Raw genomic sequence first — 17,887 nt, forward strand, 5'->3', positions numbered from 1 at the left:
ATATAGATATTCTATAAATTTTAATTACCACCTCATGACTCACTAAGTCACATATCTTAATTGGACAATATAGTTCACCAGGGAATAAAAAGCACCAATGCCTCTTTAAAATATTTTATTTGAATTAACTTTTTGCAATTACACAGGCAAGGGATGAAAATCAGCTATGCGCTAATATATTATTGCTTTAAAATTTCAATAAATTTAAGCAAGTCATTAGGGTTCAACATATTATGCATGCATAATGAAATCTTTCTTTAAGATTTCAGTCTGCTACCTCAAGAAAAATTGTTATACTCAGTTTACTAGAAGAATTTCACAGTAGAAATCTCATGTCCTGTCTGCCTATGTGAAGCGGTGGAGTAACACCAAGTGAAAGTTTTCCAAATACAGTAGAGCAGAAAGCTATTTGATTCCAAGTGCTAAAGGATTATGTAGTCCTTTGGGCACAGAGAAGTAGAAGATGGGGAAAAATGGAGGTAAGAGGAAGGAAATAAAAATTTTCCACTAGCAATTGCCTGTCCCAGAATAAAGCAATAATACCAATATCATAGATTTTTTATTCATACATTTGATGAGAAGAAGTGACATTATGAATCAATTCTTTTTCATCTCCTATGCTCTTGATCATCTCTTGTTTATTTCTGGTAGGTAGAGTTTGGGATCATCAGAATTGAAAGGAACCCTAGAAATTACTTGTCAACTTCACTCATTTTATAGATGTGAAGACTGAAGCCTAGAGAGAGATAATTGAGCAGTAATTGCTATATAAAAGAACAAGAAGAAATTCAAATCCAGCACATCTCATATTTTCCTCTTTGCATTTTAGCTTTCAGAGTGAATTGCTCAGAATTGGTCCTTAAATGGCCTTAAATTATGAACCAGAAGTAATCCTTACACATGCAATACTTCTTATAAGACCCATCATTCTACTAGCTAGCCAGGCCAGGCCATAATTTATAAGACACATGACAGGTAACAATATTTAAAAAGCACATTTAAGATATCATTAATATTTGGTTCAAAAATATCACAGTATATTTGTCAATAATATAAAAACCTCAGAGACTCTGATATGTAATTAGTTCTGCTTAGGATATAAAGTCATTCATAATGGCAAACAGACATTTCTAAGGTAGGTGGCAATCATTGCCTATAACAGTCTCATCTGTCTGGGAATCTACAAAAAAATACAATGACACCAGTCCAGTTTATGACATCCTTTTCTCTACTCTCAGAATATCTATAATACCTATTATCTACTTCATTATTTATCAGCCTTTTTCATGTTAGAATCCTTTGGAAAAACATGTCAGCTACATATGTTTTACCCCAGGTAAAGGCACATCTAACATAAAAATTTTACATGCAATTTTAAGTTTAGTAAATCCACACATGTAATCAAGAATGTGTTCAAGCATTCACCTCAGTTAGTATGTTACCTAGTATTGATATTTATCCCCAATTATATGTGTCCTGACTCAGATCAAAAGGTGTTCAAGGTTCAGAATAGGTCTTATAACCCTCTGTATCAAAAGCTTGAGTGCATTCCTCAGCGCACAGTAGAGACTCAATATATGTTAATAATTTTTAACAGAAGGTCATTTACCCATTTTGTATCTATTATGGGGCAAATTCTGTGCAAGGAAATGAAGATTCAAAGATGAAAGATAAGGATATTATCCTCAAGGAACTCACAACCTAATGTAAGAGGGAGACAAGTAAACATATAATTACAGTATTAGGAAAAAAGTCTAAACTGGAGGGGAAAACAGGTGGGGAAATAAGCACAGAGTAGGAGCTGGTGCTCTCAGATTTCTAGGTTTGTTGGAGATGGTGGATTAGGAGATTAAAATGACATGAAAAGCTTCCTGGATATGAAGCATGCTTGAGCCAAGTCCAACAAAAAAACAAAATACCAGAAGAGGAGTAGAAACATGGAAAATGAAGGACAAAGAAAAAGACCTGTAGAGTAGGGAAGTATCTCTTAATAATACCTCTTCTATTGTTTCATTCCTGCAAGTTAATCAAACATTACTGAAATACACTGTATTAATATTGCACACATATTGCTCTTAGTTCTGCACTTGTAAAACACACTACAACAAATAAAGTTGGCCATCCAATCAAGCTCTTGAAAGTGAAATTTAGGTATCCCTGGGTGGCTCAGCGGTTAAGCGCCTGCCTTGGGCCCAGGGCGTGATCCTGGAGTCCTGGGATCGAGTCCTGTACCAGGCTCCCTGCATGGAGCCTGCTTCTCCCTCTGCCTCTCAATTTTTTGTGTATCTCTCATGAATAAATAAATAAAATCTTAAAAAAATAAAGTGAAATTTATCCTAATCCACCACGATAAATTGATTATGTTTAATAGAAGACAGAAGTCACAATTACAATTCTAACTATTAGCACACTTAGGTCTTACATACTATAACAATGATATTTTTTTGCATTTAATAAAAGATTTTATTTATTTATTTATGAGAGACACAGAGAAAGAGAGAGAGACATAGGCAGAGGGAGAAGCAGGCTCCCTGTGGGGAACCCAATGCAGGACTCGATCCCAGAACCCCAGGATCACGCCCTGAGCTGAAGGCAGATGGTCAACCACTGAGCCACCCAGGCATGCCTATTTTTTTTTTTTTTGCATTTTATATAGGTGACAAATAAGTGTTACTCAAGTTTCAAGTGATGTTATTTATTTATGGAAGGCAGGTCTGAGTCCATGTCATTTTCTTCCTCTACATTCCAAGGAAAAAATCTGGATTTTACACTTCTTTTGATAGAATTAAGGGTAATACTTCATTTTAAGTATGAAACTATTGATAACAGTACTATTAATTTTCATTATAATTAGGCATACATGCTTTTAAGTAAATAAAATTAGTAACTATCATGTTATTGTAAATCACAAATGGTATGCTTAGGTATAGCAAAAATAACTTGCATTATTAGAGTAGGAAACAAAAGCAATTTTAGAGCTGTTACCTCAAATCCTTCCAAAAGTTCTTGGGAAAGAGATAGCAATTTGTATTCTATTTGGTAATGCTTAACAATATGCTCAAAACTTTATAATTTAGTAAGCTCTTCCATTTTATTTTATCTTTATCAAAAGCTGTATAAGGTTGGCAGGTCAGTTAGTATGTTTACAAATGAATAAAAGTTGCCTGACAGAGACTATATGACTTTCCGTAACTCATTTCTTAAGAGGCAGAACTGGGATTAGAATCATCTGATTCATAGTCTAATTGCTTTTAAAAAATCATCTAACACAACTACATTTCCGTAAATTATATCCTTTAAACTGCTGCAATAATTGGACTTTTTAGTCATCTACTCTGTTCATGAAATGACATATTTCATGCCTCTTCAAAGGTTCTTTTTATTCTTGGTTTATCTTGGTCAGTTCAGCACAGGATAGGAAATGATTCTGGATCAATATTCTCAGTATGGTTTATATAATCTTATCCTCCCACCAGAAATCCTATTTTTCAGATTTACAAACTAATGAAGACAAAACAGCTATAAAATGAACTATCAAACAATAACTGTTACCCTCATATTGGTATTTTACCAAATTTTATTCAGTAGCAAGATACCAAGCTACTCTATTTTCTATAATGCCAACTCCTGTAAGAAAGACGAATTACAAAGAAATGGAAATTTTGTTAAGGTATTTCAGTAGTGAAAAAATTATTTCATCCCCCAATTCAGGGAGTCACACAGCTTGTTTCCTAACCTTGACCTTAGTGCTCAAGTAGAAAAACAGGTGCAACTGATGGATTTTTACAGCTTTAGGAAACTATGAGTTTCCTTATATGCTAAATCAGATTATCAAGCAAGCTCTCAATTTAGTTTGCAAGGGTGGTATTAAGGACTTCACCTCATTACCAGTCACCTACATCCAGAAAAATGAAGTTCTACAAAAACCATCTGGAAAAACAAAAACAAACAAGCCATCTGGCCTTGTTCTGTATTCAAAACCTATACCTCTGCTCCAAACTTCTGGCAAACTCCCGCTGCTTTTAACCATACAACCCCCCCTCCTCAATTTCTAAGAAGTGGATAAAATAACTGAAAGGACACGTGACAGGAGCCCTGAACAAGGGTTCACACTCAAAAATCATCTCAGTCCCCCAACTCCTCCCACACTCGCCAAAGCAGTCCCACTTCCCAGACAGGAAACCACAACAGAGTTACAGACACCTACCAATCAGCATCAGTGCCCTCATCTTCTCATAATTAGACCTAAAAGGTCACCTACATGCGCCTCACGGGGCCCCAGCCTTTGCCCTTCTCCTCTTTCCTAAACTCCAGCAGCAGCTTTTCAGACGGGAAAGGATACTCTCCATATTCAACGTGGTCCCACAACTTTTTTGGTGAGGCGACAGCCCAGAGCAATAGCACGAACTTGATAGTGTACTCAGAGTACCGCCCTATTTCTGACTAGCTGCCCGCCTCGCTCCTATAGGTTTACAATCCCACTTCCTGTTTCCGCTCACAGTTGGCCCGGGGTGGAGCCGCCTACGACCGAGGGGCGGGGCTGGTGTAACGCCAAAATGGCTGCTACTCGGAGTAGCTGTTAGGGTGGGCAGTAGTCGCTTGGGGGCGTTGGCGGGCTCTAGGGGTTATGCCCCTCCCCCTCGTGTCTTTAAGCCAGCGCCGAACGGTTTTCGTCACTCTGCTAGCCGCCTAGTTCTTTGGTCGTACTCTGAGCTCTTCTTAAGCTTCCGCCCCAAACTCTTTCCTCAGATTTCACACTATCCTTGGCCTCTCACTTCTGTTCTGAGTTTGTCTTACGGATGAAGGAAAAGGTATAGGGTTTCTACAGTACTTTAAACATATATATAACCCTATGAAATGAGAACCTTCGGGGTTAGCGGGGATGGGAATTTTCAGTTGCGAGGTTCAGTTTAAGTTTTTAAAAAGGTCATGATCTTTAAAGTTTTAAGTTAGAAGGGGAAGACAAAAGAGTAAGCCCAGGTTTAAGAGGCGAAGTTGTTGTGAAATACAAAGTTGTAATAAATTATTATTTTTCGGAGTGGATGGGTAAAATACGAAAATTACCATAAAATCTCTCCACATTATAATTGACGGGAGGGTTAATTGAAACACTTGGCGCCTTTTATGTAACACCAAGATATCCAAGGTAATTTATTAGACACCATCTCTAGATTTGTGGGAAGAAAGGGGATCTTTGATGATATCACTGCATTTAATTCAACACTTTGAAATTCCAAGAAATGCTTTGGAAAAAAAATAGAGTAATTATGCTCTTGCTGAGGAATTTTATATTTGGCTTTAAATTTTTTCTCATCTTTAAAATTTCAATATGTGGGGGAAATAATATATAATGGCCTTTTTATCTTCAGGATTGTTTCCTGTTGCACCAAAATGGTTCTAAAAAAAGGTACTGTTTTAGACTTTTGTGTTAATGATGTCTGGTAGGCTTCAGACTGTTAACTAATTATGAGCCCTTGATCCTGGAAAACCTTTTATTTTTCCCCTAAAAGCTCAGGGAGAGTACGATAGAAAAGACTTTACATAAACGGAACTGTATAAAGATTATATTTATTTTTTTGATCTTGCTATATATGTTTCAGATGCAAGATTTACCTTTATAGAGACAGAAAAAACTTGGCACATGTAATGATTGTTTCATCACTTTCCACAATAGATAATTGTATTTCACTGAGAACTTTTTTTTTTTTTTTTGGTGTGAAAGTGAAAAATATTTTTAGAAGTTCTTCCTTAGATGCTTAATATGTATTAACAAAGTGCCTTCAATAAATCCACATATAGACTAGAACAATCCGCTAAAACTTAAGAATTTCCATGTCTTATGTTATTTCTAGTTATATATCGGTAACCTATAAATTAAGCCTTTTTTGAACTGTTTTTTAAAATGTTTTGCATATTGTTGAACTTCTTAAGAGAGGCATCTTTAGGGTAGAACAGGGTTTTTAGTAGAATTAAGATCTAAAAATATTTGTTTAGTTAGGAAGTTTGTTATTGTCCATGCTAGGAAATAAAATGCATAACCTATATCTTTGATTGACAAACTACTTAGAAGATTCAGAAAATGTTATTTATATGAGTTGTGAACTAATATTGACTCCAAAAATTGCTCTCATGTTTTTATCTTGGGCATCTTATCTTTTAAAGTTAGATTTAGAATTTGTTTTTTAATCTTAGGCACAGTAATAGAAATATTTGAAGTATATGTATATTATTATTGCTGCTGTTGAAACAAGGAATTAAAAGATATTAAAATCATAAGCTTCTTTTATTATAAAAAAGTACTCAAAGGAAAGTCATCAACTTTTAATTGTTTTTATTAATAATTGAATACCTATAAAATACTTGTAAAACAGGAGTACAGAATAAAAAGCAATACAGGAAACACATATGACCTAATTTAAGAAAAGTACCATTCCTTTTAAATTCCCTTTCCCTAATCACATTTCTTTCCTTCCCTCCTTAGAGGCATCTGCTGTCTCAAATTTATATATAATTTCCCTGATTTAATTTACAGTTTTATCATAGTATTTGAATTCCTAAACAGTATTATTTACTGTTGTATATTTCTAAACTCTGCATAAATCAGTGTTTTTTCTTCTTTGACATGCTTTTGTAACTCATAATGTTCCTTGTCTGCCTGCATTATTGCTTACAACTGTAGTTCATTCTTTTTCACTGCTGTATTCCACTGTATGAACATTTTGTTAATTTTCATTCATTGTCCTAATGATGAATATTTGTGTTGTTTCCAGGTTAATATAGCCTGTAAGAATATACCAGTGTTATATTAACACATATTCTAAACACTTAATTAAAATCAATAACTTAAGTCTCTTAAACATTATGATGAATTCTGGAAATGTTTATTCTATTATAGTTACTATATTATAGTTAATGTTAAGCATTTTAAAGCTAGATTTAATCTTTAACAATATCATTTTACTCTCTCCCCCAAGGGACTATTATTCATTTATTGTTTATTGTATTTATATTTCTTATTGTTTTGGGTTATCTTAGATCATGGCTTTGTTTCTTCCACTCTTCCAGATTTAGTAATACCTCTAACCCTGTCTCACTTAAATAGGCAGCTACCTTTTTCTCCTTTCAGCCTTTGAAAAGGGCTATAATGATAAAAATAACATGTATAGGACCTCCCAAATTGTTCTTTTGGAACTTAGTTAACTCTAAATATGAAGATTTAACAGAAGTAGCATCAGTTTATCAGTTGATAAACCCAGATGTGGAAAATTTCAATTATAGATACTTAGAAAGATGTGTTTTAAAATATCTGAGAATTTTCACTAAGATAATGTAGATGTGAAGAACCAATACAGTATCTTAAGTTAACTCAGCATTATTGAATGTATTAAAATTTGACATTACTCAAATAAAGCTAATGTGGTAAATCATAATAATTCCTTCAGTAAATTGAATTATTTTCATGTTTAATCATTCTTAGTTCTGTAAATATTTTACAATCTACTGTGTTATAAAAAAACAAGCTTTGCATTTTACATTTTAAAATATTTATTTTAAAATATCTGTTAAAGTCTAAATTATATAATTTTTAAGATTTGATTTCAGTTGTTTTTTGACAACATGGCATTTTTATTACATTTTACCAAATGATTTCAAGATGATCAGAAAATTAAATGGTACATATAATTAAACTTTCATTGAAGTAAGAGAAAGGACACCAGAAATTAGAATGGCATAGCATGTGTAGTCTTAATCAAACTTTGGTGTTCTTGTTAAAAATACAGATGATTGGGACTCACCTCTATAAATTCTGATAGAATAAACTTGGAATTGGTCCCAGAAGTCTATATTTTGTCTCTGTTTGTGTAATTGAAATGAATAATTTAATATAGGTTAATATACTATATTGTCTAGTAGCTCAATTTGGATGGAACGTCATAGTTTACAAAATGCTTCTAATCTGAGGCAACCTGAAAAGGCATTATCATCCCCTTTTTACTAATTAAAAAAAGACTCAGAGAGATCATATAATTTGCCCAAGCAAGTTTTAAGTAAGCTCTGTACCCAAATGGGGGTTGAACTCACAGCCCCAAGATTAAAAGTCAAATGCTGAACTAATTGAGCCAGCCATGTGTCCCTGCCCAAGCAAAGTTTGAGTAAATGGAGTCAGTATTCAATTCAGGATTCATTGACTTGTAATCCAATACTTTTGAATGCTTATAGTAGATTGACAAGGAGGACTCATTAGACTATATCTGCTTCCTTCTTTCTATAGTTTAAGAAGATTCAGTTTTCTTTTTTTTTTAATTTTTATTTATTTATGATAGTCACAGAGAGAGAGGAGAGAGAGAGAGAGAGAGAGAGAGAGAGAGAGAGACAGGCAGAGGGAGAAGCAGGCTCCATGCACCGGGAGCCCAACGTGGGATTTGATCCCGGTCTCCAGGATCACGCCCTGGGCCAAAGGCAGGTGCCAAACCGCTGCGCCACCCAGGGATCCCAGAAGATTCAGTTTTCTAGAATCCCTAGAGAGGTAGAAACTAAGGGTCTTTCTTACTTTTTAAGTTTTTATTTAAATTCCAGTTAACATACAATGTAATACCAGTTTTGAGTGGACAATTTAGTGGTTCAACACTTAACATACAACACCTGGTGCTCATCACAAGTGCACTCTCTAATCCCCATCACTTATTTAACCCATCTCCCCACACACCCTTCATAGTTTACAAAATGCTTCTAATCTGAGGTAGCCATCAGGTAGCCTCTGGTAACCATCAGTTTTTTTTTCTCTATATTAAGGGTCTATTTCTTGGTTTGCCTTTCTCTTTTTTCATCCCATGATCATTTGTTTTGTTTTTTAAATTCTACCTATGAGTGAAATCATATGTTATTTGTCTTTCTCTGATTGACTGACTTAGTTTGCTTATCGTAATACTCTCTAGCTCCATCCATATCATAGGATCTTTTTTAAACTTATTTAAATTAAATTATTTAACATAGTCATTAATTTCAAATGTAGATTTCAGTTATTCATCCATTGCATATAAGACCCAGTGCTCATTACATCACTTACTCTCCTTAATGCCCATCATCCAGTTACACCATCCCCCCTCCACTTCCCCTCCAGCAACCTTCACTCTGTTTCCTACAGTTAAGAGTCTCTTAGTATTTGTCTTCCTCTCTGATTTCATCTTGTTTTATTTTTCCCTTCCTTTCCCTATTATCCTCTGTTTTGTTTCTTTGTAGGGTCCTCCTTGCTCATAATAGGAAAAGTTTTTCCCTAGCAGGCAAAAAACACCTAGCTGGTTTCATTTTTCTGTGGTTTTAATTTGCAAATTTCCTAGCCTAGAACTGTTCAAGTGACAGGACAAAGATGAGAGCTATAAAAGAGGTAAAACTCCATTAGCTAAGGCAAATAGAAGATGAGGCAGGAATAGAAGTTTAAAGACAAGAAGAATGGGTTTGAGTAGCTGCAGTAGATGATGTGAAAAATATCCAGTTTATAATTAGCAAGTGGGGGAGGAGCACAAGAAGACAAGATAAGTTGAATATAAGATTCAACTGAATAGAAAAAAAGTCTTAGGAAAAATACATCTGCATATTTATCATTTTTATAAGTGACCATTCTTAGGATTTCATTGTTATTTTAATAAAAAATGGTGATATTTAGTGATTGTAATAGATAATTATCAGAAAGAGAATTTCTCTAGACTACGTTGATTTTTAACAGAGCACTCAAGGCTTTAAAATTTGCCTTTGCCAGAAAACCTTTGTAAAACTTGAATAATCAATGCAACTATATCTTGTTATTAAATGAGTTGATTGATTCTTAGAAGGTGAGATGGTGAGAAAGAATAAAGCATTTGCTATTATTAGAGATACTTTCCCACTTTGGGATGATTCCAAATTAGTTTTGAGAGTTGTATGATTCAGAAATTCTTTAATATAGGTGTAGGTGCTCATAGAGAAACTCATTTTTAATAAAACGTTTCCTTATATCTATTATTTTACCATCTAGGAGCTATTTGAAGAAAAGTCTTTAAGAGAAGAAAGAACAAAGAGACTTTTATCAGAAGGACAGGTGAAGACAAGGTAAAAAACAAACAAAACACTTGCTCTTTTAAAAGTGTACTACTCTGTACTGCTGTATCCCATTTTCATGGCTACAGCACCTACACACTTAGTTCTAGATACTGCTTTTATTTACTATTACTTTCTCATCACAGACTGTGGAATCTCAAGTCAAAATTCTGTCAAAGTCATTTTCATGATTTTAGAAATTTATTTGGTAACTGGTTCGAACAGAGTTAGCAAGCTTTGTAAATATTTGAATTCTCTATATTTTAGTACGCACATTCTATTAAGGTTCTTATTTTAATTCCAGTACAATTAACATATATTTTGTTATTTTCAAATATTATTTTTCCCTAAAATTAGCTATAATGTGGTCCACAATTATTCCCTCTGTGTCAGGGTTTTTCAACCAATACTGTAGACATTTTGGGCTGGTCATTTATTTGTTTTGGAGGATTGTCCTGTACATTGTAGGACATTTAGCAGTATCCCTGCCCTCTATATACACCTATATATATACAATAGCTTTCTACCACCTCCAAAGTTTTAACAACCAAAAATATCTCCGGAGATTGTCAAATATTCTCTGAAGGATAAAATCACTTCCATTTACGAACCACTACTCTATGTCTAGAATCATCTAGTGTTGCCTTTATATTAAATTGACAGATGTACAACAAAACATCTTTCAGCTTATTCTTTTTTAGGAATAGCCATAGCAAATGCAGTGCAATGATAGCATGTCTAGGTTTTCAACTGGTATACTGAAATTGGTAAAATTGAATCCAGGAAAGGTATCTTGAAGTCATTATAATTTTTTTTTGCTTCAGGCCATTGGAAAGAACAAGACATTTAGAGTCATACAGAGCTAGGTTTGAATTTCTGGTTCCTATATTTAATATGTGATTATCAAGGGCAAGTTTACGTAATCTCTTTGTATTTCAATTTCCTCACTCACAAAAACAGGGGTAATAATATATATTTCTTAGGTTTATGATAAGGATTAAATGAGATTATCCTGAATGTTAGAATACTTAGAGGCTCTCAGAAATGATAGCTTAGTAATGTATTCTACAGTCAAAAAACCCTTAACAAATATGTAAACATCAAGAAAGGTATTTGAAACAAAAGAGAAAATCATACTGATATAAAACCATGGTACTTTGGTGCTTGAAAAATTGTGGCATTTCTGCTCACCACTTCTTGAGAAATAATTAATGTCAAGACAGGGGCCAGAGAAGAAGTTTCAAAAAGTGCCAGAAGGGCTTTGAGCAGACTAGACTATTTAATACTATTAGAAGATTTAATATTCTTCTGTATAGAAGGAATGGGTTGATTGAATCTGCATAAAATCGTGGAGTGTATAGGTAGAGTAAATATGATTTTGTTTCTAGAATTTTTTAAAAGATTTTGTTTATTTATTTGTCAGAGAGAGAGAGAACAAGCAGGGGGAGCAGCAGAGGGAGAGGAAAGGGCAGGCTCCACAATGAGCAGGGAGCCCGATGTAGGGCTCGATCCCAGGACTCTGAGATCATGACCCAAGCCAAAGGCAGATGCTTAACTGGCTGAGCCACCCAGGCACCCCTGTTCCTGAGGTCTCGAGCAACTAAGAGAAGGTAACCTTCCCACAACTCAGCCTACTCAATGATTCTTTTGTTTGCTTGTTTTTAATAAGCTTGTAGTATATGCTCTCAATATTAAATGAGTCACTTTGTAGCTTTCTAAGAAAATTTATTTTTATGAGAAACTTTAAAATATAGAAGATATAAAAATAATATATTAAACATCCATGTTTCTACCTCCTCCAAGAATTGACAGAAGTGAAAATTTTTTAAAGATTTATTTATTTTTGAGAGATGGGGAGGAGGAGCAAAGGGAGGAAGACAGACTCCTCACTGAGCATGGAGCCTAACAGATCTTAGGACCCTGATATCAGGACCTGAGCCAAAGCCAAGAGTTGAATACTTAATATATTACACCACCCTGGTACCCCGACAACAGTCAACATTGTGTCACACCTGTTTCCAGTTCTTTTTAAAATTAAATAAATAAAACAATATAGTGAAGTTGAAGTCTCCTTTGACTACACTCACTAGTCTTATTCTGTTCTCCCTGCTGGAAACAGCTACTTAGTATTATGTATATCCTTTTCCATGAAGAAATATGCATTCATGGAAAATATACAATATTTTATACATGTTTTTAAATTTATATCAATATTACACTTAATATATATCCAGGTTCCATAGCTTTTACTCAGTATTACTTTTTAGATCTACCCATGTTGTTTCTACATTTGTATATATAATAATTTATCATATAAATATGGCTCCTTTATCCATCCCCTCTTCATGGCCATTTATAGGTGGCTTTTATTTTCTTTTCCAATTGAAGAAATGCTGCAGTACTAAATGTATAACACTCTACACATTTGCAAGAGTTCTCTAAGGTATATACTGGAAGTAGAATTACTGGGACATAGGGTAGAAATAGCTTTTATTAAGATAAATGAAAAAGTACCATTTTATATGTTAAAAAGGTTTTATATACTGAAAATGAAGATTCAAAAAGGAGTTAAATTTATATGCATTTAATGGAGGAATTTATGGCTTTTATTTAGGATAGTTTAGAAGTCAGATATGCCTACTTATTTCAAGAAAAGTTCAATGAAATATTGATTGCCTACTGTATGCTCAGAACTGCACAAGTGATATCATCAGAAACAGGATACTGAGCTGGATGGATGAATCCAGAATAGCTTTCATTATGCTCTTAATTCAGTCAAAAGGAAAGACTATCTACAGGACAAGATCAATGTACCAGGCAAAAGTATACCAAGTGTGAGCATATCAGGTTCATTGCCTGTTTGATTTGCATAACCCTGGTCTAGAAGGTTTGTCATATGCTTTCCTCCTCTCTGAACCTCACAATTTTAAAGGCCATTGTCGATCAGTTGTTGCTGAAGTATACTTAAAGTTAACATATCCATATATATTATGCTTTCCTAAAATGCGTATTGAGTAAGGCATGTGAAGATATAGAGGGGAGATATATTTAATCACTTGATCTATCATAAAACTAGAATAAAAGAGACAGTCAATTAAAAGGCAAATTCTGATAAGAATGTAAAAAAATAAGATTTAATGAAAAAATGTAGAACAATGAGATGTTAGTCCTATGGAAATTCTTGAGAGGAGCTAATTCAAATGGTATTTATTAGATTTTTCATAGAACTTTTCATTGAGATTATCACTTTCACCACAACAAGTCTCAAATTCCATACTCGGCCAAAAAAAGGCTTAACATCTCATTTTACAAATTATTCCAGACCATATGTAACTCAGTTTTCTGAAATCAAAACAGTGAATTTATATGGTAACTAAATTCAGTTGACCTCTTTCTAAGTCAGGTCCTAACTGAAGCTTAATGAGACCTAGGCAGTGATCCAGACTACATAAAATTTAATGATTATTTCTATTTTTTTAAGATTTAATTCTTTGTAAAAAGAAATCATCCAACATTCCACGTCTATCTAAGTGAAGTTTCCCTAACTGGAGGTAAGATAAAAAGTTTAGAAAGGCACAAATATATGAATTGGAGGAAAAAAGACAGGTATTGGAACTTGCTAAAGACCATACATCAAGTGAGTGTGAATTAAGCCTTTCATTTTTTATTTCACCCTACAGATAACTCATCATTTAAAGATATATTTATGAACAGGGTAGAAAGGCTCATCTTGAAAATTCCCTTTGTCAATTACATTAATAAAGTATAGTTTTAATAAAATACGGTTTTAAACAGTTATTCAACTTTGGATAGAAGGAGGGAAAGAAAGATTATTTACATATATTTGATAAACATATTTTCTATTATATTATTCTTTTATATTCTTTTTATTTACACTAGTAGTGTTTCTTTGTTAGTGTTCCTTTCTCCTTTCTTATTAGCCTTTCCCTAATTTTTTTCTTACTAATTTTCATATTCATCCTTGGTACCAATACTTTTGGATACTTTTAAAGTCATGCTTAACCAAGGAATCTCAAGCTCAACCTAGATTTCTATGTGTATTTTCAGAAAGGTTACTAGGATAGGATACAGTTCAGTTAAGTTAAAGCTTTAATTAAAAGTGTCATGTTGGGATGCCTGAGAGGCTCAGCAGTTGAGCATCTGCCTTCAGATTGTGAAGGTTGTGATCCTGGGATCCTGGGATAGAGTTCTGCATCTGGCTTTCCTTGGGAAGCCTGCTTCTCCCTCTGCCTGTGTTCCCTCTCTCTCTTTGCTTCTTGTGAATAAATAAAATCTTAAACAATTAAAATAAAATAAAAATACCATATTATGCAAAGAGGGGCCATGCCAGGTGCATGAGTGTATAAATGTTCTAATACCTCATGTTTTTTAATATTTGCTAGGAGCCTATCAACTTCTTAAAAGGTGCCATTTAGAAATTTGGTGTCAAATAATTCGAGTGGTACAACCACTATAGTAATCACTGTGGTAAACAACTTTGGTTACTATATAAATTGTTATTATCTTTTTATCTATATGCCTTATCTCTACAATTAGCTTGGAAGCATTTATAGGACCAGGTCATCTTATTCCTTATATGACTTCTGACCCCTGGAACCAACTAATTTCCTTGCATATAGTTGAAACTTAGTACATTTTTATTGTTGATGAAGTTTTATTATTACTTTTTAAATTAGAGCAATTTCTTGTATTCAGAGAGCTTCTTGTTTTTATATCTAGTGACACTTTCGTGATTGGGAGGTATATGCAAATACTTGAGGAGTAAGAGATTTGGAACAGATTAATTAGCTGAAAAGAGAAGAAAAAGAGACTCAGTTTATTTTCAGTAGGCAGGAATGCCTGTTAATTTCTCTCTAAATGAATACATCTGAAGTTGAGAACTGACTGTTCAATACAATTAGTAGATTATTTATATTTAAACATATTAGATTATTTTAATTCCAGTCAGTAACTGAGCATGAATTAGCTTCCAACAGAATCAGCAATGGAAAATACTCTCTTATGAACCTCAGGTGTTTTTGGTCTGATAATGATAAAAATTAACTAATTTTGGTGCTAGCAGAGTTGTTCCTGATTTTATAACTCTGATATCTTTATAAATGGTATAAGATCTAATGGTATAAGTTAGTTGAATGATGGTCCTATAATTTTAAAGTTATGAAATAACATATATGGGAATATCCTTAGAATACCTTTCAAGATAAAAGATACCTATCCCCACAATAAAAGATGATTTTCATTGTGAATGGCTAAAAATGAAGACCATGCCAAAATACCATGTAGTTAGGTGTTACAGGGAGCAAGTTCTGGTTTATTATTTTTTAACTGTATATGAAGCATTTTAGTGATAGAGATTTAGTAAGAACTTTTAAATATTGGCCTTCTCTAAAATGGAATAGTCAAAGGAGTATCTTTAAGCATGTAATCATAGGACAAATTGAGATCACAAACTTCACAGAGAAGACACAGATTTTATGAAACCAATAGCTTCCTTTTCTTCATGAAGCAGATTTGTGATTTCAATTACCCTTGGAATTTTGTTATTACAGGAGGGTTCTCCTAATGTCTTTGTGCTAATGTCATGCATGACAGGGGATATTTTTGTTGAATCTAATTAATGAATGAACATTTTTAGATACCTTCTATTTTCCCACAACTGTGGGTGAAAAAGTATTGTAAGACATGAATGTGTCCTCGAGGAAGTTATAACTCCGTTATAGAAATCAAGCCATCATATATTAAACAATTAGAAAACAGTAAGTGTTAACTTTGCATCACTGGCTTGACATAGAAAATACCAGTGTTGACTAGAATGCTCAAGGTTTCAGGAAAGACATCAGACTTAAAAGCTTAGGATAGATCACCGGCAAAAGGAGAGCAATTCCAGATAGGTAATATGACATGATCAAAGAGATGGAATAAAGATTAATACATATTTACATTACAGGACTATGCCTGTGTTGATATAGGCAGTAACCCCACTTTAAATCCTAATGGGGAGACTATGAAACTCTAGTGTTTATATAGTTAAGTAATGTATTTCTTGTTTATTCCATGGCATATATTCACTAACTGGAAGTGCTAACAATCAAAAGAGCATATCAATGATAATATCTTAGTAACATTTTCCTAGTTAACTTTATCCAAAGTAGTAGAGTTAAAGAGTTAGTCTTTAAAAGGTAGTTTAGAGCTGTGTGATACTAAAATAGTTTTACAAGTTCCAGAACCAGATGAGTGAGACTGAGAAATCAGTTATCCCTTGTTTACTGGTTGATGTTTATGGCATCACTACACTATCTTACACATTAACAAACACAAAAGTACAGCTTTTACTGTACGACCTATATAGTGAGACCATTTATTTTTTACATTGCACTTAACATTACACAATAGCAATGATGCTACAATAAGGTCTTATTATTGCTAAATAACTCAATGAGCAGATTAATAATGTGACAATTTATAAGTTGTGAATAAAATTAAGGGTTATACTATGGAAAGATGTGTTCTTTTTTATTTGGCCCTTTGAATAAGTTTTAAACTAATATCTTATTGGATGGGAGATCAAATATCATACAATTCTAATAGAAAAGTGAAAAAGAACCCAATTTAGGCATTTAAACCAAAAGAAATGCTATTTTGACTCAAGTGGATTTGGACAATATTTTGATAGTTTGAATCATTAATTTTAGAAATTGATAGTGTTGGTTCCTGTTCAGACTGGTTAACTGCATGTGATTTAAAGATAAATTTTTGTATAAACAAAATGGATTTTGAATTTGGTATAAATTAACTATAAAATATGTTTCATTAAATTATTGCGTTTTCTTTTTTTTTTTTTTACCAGATATATGTTTTAATTTTTTATTGGAGTTCAATTTGCCAACATATACCATAACACCCAGTGCTCATCCTGCCAAGTGCCCCCCTCATTGCCCATCACCCAGTCACCCCAACCCCCTGTCCACTTCCCCTTCCACTACCCCTTGTTCATTTACCAGAGTTAGGTGTCTCTCATGTTTTGTCACCCTCACTGATATTTTCACTCGTTTTCTCTCTTTCCCTTTATTCCCTTTCACTAATTTTTATATTCCCCAATTGAATGAGACCATATAACGTTTGTCCTTTTCCGATTGACTTACTTCACTCAGCATAATACCCTCCAGGTCCCTCCATGTCGAAGCAAATAGTGGGTATTTGTCTTTTCTAATGGCTGAGTAATATTCCATTGTATACATAAAGCACATCTTCTTTATCCATTCATCTTTCGATGGACACCGAGGCTCCTTCCACAGTTTGACTATTGTGGACATTACTGCTATAAACATCGGGCTGCAGGTGTCCCGGCATTTCATTGCATCTGAATCTTTGGGGTAAATCCCCAGCAGTGCAATTGCTGGGTCGTAGGGCAGATCTATTTTTAACTCTCTGAGGAACCTCCACACAGTTTTCCAGAGTGGCTGCGCCAGTTCACATTCCCACCAACAGGGCAAGAGGGTTCCCCTTTCTCCACATCCTCTCCAACATTTGTTGTTTCCTGTCTTGTTAATTTTCACCATTCTCACTAGTGTGAGGTGGTATCTCATTGTGGTTTTGATTTGTATTTCCCTGATGGCCAGTGATGTGGAGCATTTTCTCATGTGCGTGTTGGCCATGTCTATGTCTTCCTCTGTGAAATTTCTGTTCATGTCTTTTGCTCATTTCATGATTGGATTGTTTATTTCTTTGCTGTTGAGTTTAATAAGTTCTTTATAGATCTTGGAAACTAGCCCTTTATCTGATACGTCATTTG

The 17,887-nt window shown here is 33.8% G+C and overlaps 1 protein-coding gene across 1 annotated transcript in view; it reads left to right on the plus strand.

The window, feature by feature from the left end:
• Positions 1-10,010: 10,010 nt before the first annotated feature.
• TENT5D (terminal nucleotidyltransferase 5D) overlaps positions 10,011-17,887 on the plus strand; it is an 86,287-nt gene continuing 78,410 nt past the window's right edge. The window contains exon 1 of the mRNA XM_041740069.1: positions 10,011-10,086. The gene's annotated coding sequence lies outside the window, so the exon portion shown is untranslated. The remainder of the gene's footprint in view (positions 10,087-17,887) is intronic.

This window comes from Vulpes lagopus, chromosome X, assembly GCF_018345385.1.
Source record: "Vulpes lagopus strain Blue_001 chromosome X, ASM1834538v1, whole genome shotgun sequence".
Lineage (NCBI taxonomy): Eukaryota > Metazoa > Chordata > Mammalia > Carnivora > Canidae > Vulpes > Vulpes lagopus.